Source organism: Xiphophorus couchianus, chromosome 15, assembly GCF_001444195.1.
Source record: "Xiphophorus couchianus chromosome 15, X_couchianus-1.0, whole genome shotgun sequence".
Lineage (NCBI taxonomy): Eukaryota > Metazoa > Chordata > Actinopteri > Cyprinodontiformes > Poeciliidae > Xiphophorus > Xiphophorus couchianus.
The window spans coordinates 21,034,128-21,040,127 of record NC_040242.1 but is presented as its reverse complement, the minus strand read 5'-3'; the positions used below and the strand labels follow the sequence as shown (position 1 = coordinate 21,040,127).

The 6,000-nt window shown below is 36.1% G+C and overlaps 1 protein-coding gene across 1 annotated transcript in view; it reads left to right on the top strand.

Annotated features, from left to right (window-relative positions):
- Window positions 1-6,000, top strand: part of LOC114158861 (uncharacterized) — a 70,503-nt gene that overhangs the window by 44,648 nt on the left and 19,855 nt on the right. The window lies entirely within an intron of this gene.

Here is a 6,000-nt window from a genome sequence, read left to right as displayed (position 1 = left end):
TAAACCCAGGCGAGGACTACAAAGTTCCAGTTGGACCGTGCAGTGCAGCGACCTTTTTCATGCACTTTTTCTATCTCGCCATGTTCTTTTGGATGCTTGTTTCAAGCCTGCTGCTCTTGTACCGGTCAGTCTTGGTCTTCTCCCAAATGTCCAAATGGACCATGTTCGCCATTGGCTTGACTGTGGGATACGTTTGCCCTCTGATCATAGCTGTTACTACAGTTGCTGCCACTGCACCTGGGGGTGGATATGTAAGGGAAGATCTAGCTTGTTGGCTAAACTGGACAAAGACCAAAGCCCTCCTGGCCTTAGTGATCCCTGCCTTGGCCATAGTTGTGTTCAATATTTTGGTCATTCTGGTGGTTTTGTACAAGATGCTCAGAAGACGAAGCACTGGAAACCAAGCCCAGGCAGATGAGAAAAATGCCCTGCTAGTCATTCTAAGATGTGTGGCTGTACTGACTCCGCTATTCGGACTCACCTGGTGTTTGGGAATTGGAACCATGGTGGACCCAACAAATGGAGGGATCCATGTTGCTTTTGCTTTCTTCAACTCATTGCAGGTACTTGATCCAGAAAATTAACGCAATCTGTTGCTGGCATTTCAGTATTTATTTTTTTCATTTTTCTTGTACTCTGTTGATGAAGTAATTTTTGGTCTTCCTCAGGGTTTCTTCATTTTAGTGTTTGGGACGTTATTCGATGCCAAGGTAGGTTGAATACTTAAAATTTTGTAGTAATTATTTTCTTTGCTTATTTTGAACTATTGATCTGCATGTGCTAGTACTTTCTCAAAATGAAGGGGCAGACAGGTTTTCACACTAATAGTTGTAACAAAGACTATGTGATAAAGAAAAATCTGCATTCAACTGATGAATAAGGCTGATGTCTGGTTTGGTTTCACATCCGAACTAAGGGACTAGTAAATACATGTTGCTCAAATTTCTACAAAATCTAAGTCACCACAGAAAAGGATATTAGCTTAGCTTAACAAAAATATCAAAATTAGTTATGTTGTATGCTGGACAGTTCACACACCCCTCCCCCCAAACCTATTAGTTTTTTCTTTAACAAATATATTTATTTTCAGATCCGCTCTCTTGTTTTGCGACAAGTGCCTGCATTAAGCTCTACTTCTAATCGCACAAGGGTAAGTTCTAATTTGAAAACTAAAGCTCACCAAACTGTAAAAAAAAAAAAAAATCTATAATTTGATCAGCTTTACATTTTGGATTACTGATATGTCAAAGAGCCTACAATAGACCTGTGATTTCATTAAATATACACAAAACAAACTATTAATGTCACACCTATTTCCTACTGTAGAGCACTAGTGCAGGAACTTCCTCCAGTAGAGCAGAAAACATCATAAACCGAATTTTTCGGAGAAGGGGTAAGTTGTTTTCATGTTCACTACGATCATTTTTGAATTTGAGTTCACTATCATGATTGACATGTTGTTGTTTGTCTTCCAGGGGTGTACCATGTTTCACAAGTTCCAAACACAAGCAGCAACACTGACTCCTCACAGTCATACAGCAGTCTGCAGATTTAAGCACTAAATTCCTCTTTTTTGTTGTTAATTTATTTGTAAATGCTGCTTTTTAAAGATAAAAAAATGGTTATGATGCTATAAATAGTCCAGCATCATAACCATTGCACAAAGTTCCATCCACAAACTTATGAAGGAAGCTGAAATAGTATTTTAACACAGTGGCACATCTCTTGTGCACTTTACTGCTGTTTCTGTCTTGATATTGTGAAGCCTACACCTTCACAGTCAGAATGTATGGGAGTTTTTACAGTGCAATGTAGAGAGCTGAAAAGAATAAAATAATAATTTCCACAACCCTGAACTCTTCCACTAATGTTACACAAGATCATTTCATAGATGATTGAAAGAAAAGTTATGTAAAATATGACAACGTAAAAACAGTCATATTAGGAATTACATTTAAAATTAAAGCAAAGATATAATGGTGCCGCTTTAGAAAATGGAGTTAAAAAGAAGTATTTTTTAAAAATGTTGAAGGCTAATTCAAAAGCTGAGTGAAATGTTAATCTCTACAGAAATTCACGTAAAATATGGATACTGGTTTGATTCCCATTCAAAGATGTGGACATTAGATGAGTTGAAGATGACTTGGGTAATAATTAAGAACATTTTATCAGAACAGCTGCAGATCCCAGAAGGTTGAAAATAAAACAATGAGAGTTAATGAACTGAAGACTTAATGAACAACAAAACTTGTTCCCTTTTATCCCACACAGTGGAATCTGCTGGGCAGTTGTATCAAACGCTTGGCTCAGTGGTTGCAGTAAATAAAGTTACTTTTCTTGTTTTCAGTTGGATCAGGGCATTTTCCTCAACCTCTTTTTTTTATTATTTTATGAAAACTATATAGCGCCTTTTTCTGCCATGTTTAAAGGTATAACTAACTTGCAGAGGAACTTTTCTCATAATATGTTAACATGTCCTAATGAAAATTTGCTGTAGTTGCATCTGCTTAATATTATTCTGTGTTTTTTGTGGAATTATAAATTAAACACTTTGTGATACAACACAAAGGTCATTATAATGTGTTTATTTCAGTGTTTTCTGTCATGTCACACAGAAATGCTTCTTTAAAGCTGATATTTCTGTTAGAACTAACAACCCATTTATTAAGGCACAACTGTCAAAAGCATACTATAAATTAGGCTCGTCATTTTAATAAGTACTAAAAAACTATTAAATTATGACAGTGTGAAAGTCATTTTGTTGTAATTTAAAATATATCTCAAGAGTGAGGGAAAACTGTCCTAACTGAGGTTTAAAAGTTATTTGCTAATCATTTTTATGCCAAATTCAAAACTGTGTATTTCCCCTGTTAACCTTATGTTTTAATTACCTGTGTTGGCAAAAATTGCTCAATTGTTTTGCTGCAGTAGTTTTTTTGTTTTGCTGTTGTGTAAATAGTCCACCCTTACATGACCAAACGAATGTTGGTGTTTTCATTGCATCAACACAAAGTAATTTACTTATTTTAAGCTTTTGAATAAAAGTGACCAAGTTTGACAGACATTCACACTCAGGTTGTTTCCACTCACACATATTTCCATGATTGTTTCTTTCCAGTTTTGGAAAAAGTTGTTTTCATTTTCAAAACAATAAAGCTGCAAAGTGACTCAGTCTTTGGCCGATGTTCATTAATTTTGAGGCCATTTTCTGCTGCAAACTTTTCAGCAATCAACAGAAATCTGTCTTCCAGCAATATATGAATGTTTTTTTTGGATGGTTTTATTTGACTAGAGAACTTGCTTTTAACGTGTAACAGTGGAGATTTTTTAAGACACTAAGACTTTTTACCCTGTCAGGTTTGAGGGAATGTTTTGATGCAGTACCGCAGACTCCTCCCTCTGGCTTTTTATTTTTATTTTTTATTATTTTTGCAACTAAAGCAAACCTCAGCAGTCAGAAGGGTTTAATTGCTTTAATGCTGTTAATTTTTTATTGATTATTAGGAAGAGTATTTCACCACCCTAAATAGATAAAATACCTATTTAGGAATAGGTGAACCTGTTCAAATAGGTGAATAAAGGGTAAATGAAAAAATAAAATAAAATGGAAATTAAAAACTGAAAAAAATATTTTCCAAACTAATACTCAATCTACATAGTTTCAGAGCCTTTCCTTTGTCAAATGAAAATAATTTTATTTCTAAATCCAAGAGAGGTTATGCATAAATTTAGTCAGAACTGTCCAATGTTATGCATTGTCCTACTCGGCATGCAGAGAATCAACCAAAGCCGTCACCATCAAGACCTCGACTTGTTGTTGTTCCCGTCTGATTTGCTGAGTCAGCATCACGGCTTGTAAATGCTTGTAAACCCAAACCAGTCACAGTGTGTTTTGGTCAGACAGCTGTTCCTCTGAAATGTTTTTTTGTGTTTAACTTTGTGTTCAAAGTTAAAGTGAAAGGGGTCGCTTTTAGGAAGGCACGCAACTTTAAACGGTAGGTCAAAAAGAAAAAACACTGTAACCTTTGAACCAAAGCATATCTATTTTCACTTGCACATTGAATAGCACTTATAGCTGCATTTTCTGACAGTATAATATGAGACAGAGGGTGACCAGAGTGTCCTGGCTCTGATTGGTTGCCTGTTGGTGGCACTGGGAGAAGACCGAGAAGCTCTTTTTTCTCTAAGATCTCAAGTGAGGCCAATTGCAGACCAAATATTTCAAATTAAAATTGTGTTCAGTTTGTAAACTTCTGTTCATCAGATCTCTCTACTTTTTCCTTTTAGGCGGCGTGTCAGATGAATGTGCTGCCACCCAGAGCAGGTTGAAAGACAGCGATTGGGGACAGAGAATAATTCTGACTGTTCTACAGGTACAATTCCAATTTGACATTCTTGTCCTATATGAGATAAAAACATGAAGCTCAAGATGGCCACAGTTAAGATGGTGATGCTGTGGTAGATAAGGACTCGCCACATTTGATAAAATGTCACAAATATAAGAAGCTAATTCAAGGAACTTCCTGTTAGGCCATAACGAACCTTCCAGTAAGTCGGGGGCAGGGCTTGAACATGTTAACTGGAAATACTGGAACCCTGCAATGAAGCATGCAGATAGGCGAGGAAATGAATTCTTTGGCATCTTTTAAAAGAAGTGTAAAGAAAAAAATCTTGGCAGATCTCTAAGCTCTATAGCAGCAGAAGCATAATTGGAGCGAAGCAAGCATGGCAGCATGCTTTGGAGAAATTAGATAACAAGATGACATTTGAAACCAGATATTTACATACACAGAATAAAAAGATTCACACGCATTTTTATTTTTCTCACGGTCTGAAGTTAAATCAGACCAAACTTCTTTTTAGGTCTGTTAGATTTACCAAAATCATTTCTGTTTGCTGAATACCAGAAAACTTGGTGAGGATGATTTTTAGAGATGTTTTTTAAACTTTCCTCAAATTCAAAAGTTTACATACATTTGGTCAGTTTTAAATCAGGGATAGCTGTCTTTTAGGCTGCATTGTGAGAAGCTTGTTATAAGGGAAATCTAAAAGGTTTGACCCAAGTCATAGTTACCAGAGTTCTGGTCCATTCCTCTTGAGAGAACTGGTGTAGCTTAGTCAGGTTTGTAGGCCGCCTCAGATTTCACATCTTCCCACAGCTTCTCCATAGGACTGAGGTCAAACTGCCTTTTGGCTTTTTATTTTTCTGTTGAAGTAAGAACTTCTGTGTCGCTGAGTGTTGGTACAGGACAGTTTGACTGCAGATATTACTGTCTTATCAACTAAAGCAGAATCTACACCAGGTTCCCATCATATCTATTATTGCAGATAATTGTTTGAACAGATGAATGCGATGCCTTCAAGCAAAAGTAAATTGTTCTCATGGATGAAAAAGATTTGTCTTCCTGACATCTTGGCTGGTTTCTTTTGACTTTCACATTGTATCAAACAAGAACGCAGTGTGTTTAAGGTGTGGCCTAAAAATACATCCACAGGTGTGACTCCAATTTACTCAAATGTGTCAGAATTTTGTGGAAGGAAATCCAAAAAGGTTGATCCAAGTCATACATTTTTAAAAGACAGTTATCCCTGATAGTGACAAAGTGCTTTTGAATTTGAGGAACTTTACAAATAAAATCTCAAAAAAGAGAGAGAATTTTTTTTTAGAGAAACAAATCTCTTGTTCTCGCTACACTTTCTGACATTTCGCAACTAAAAATAATTTTGGGCGATCTAACGAACCTAAAACAAGAGAAGTTTGATGAGATTTAATTTCAGAAAGAGAGAAAAAAATGTATGCGCCTTTTTAAAATAACTGGACTCAAATGGACAAAATCCTTTCAGAAGGATGTTAATCTATAAATGGAATAGCATTCAGCAGAAAATGTAGACCTTTAAATCACTTTTTAACAGATCACCATGCTAACGCACGTCCCCTCATAATTGACATTAGCAAAGCATGTGGAGCGATGGAACCTGTTGAGTCACTACCAGTGCACT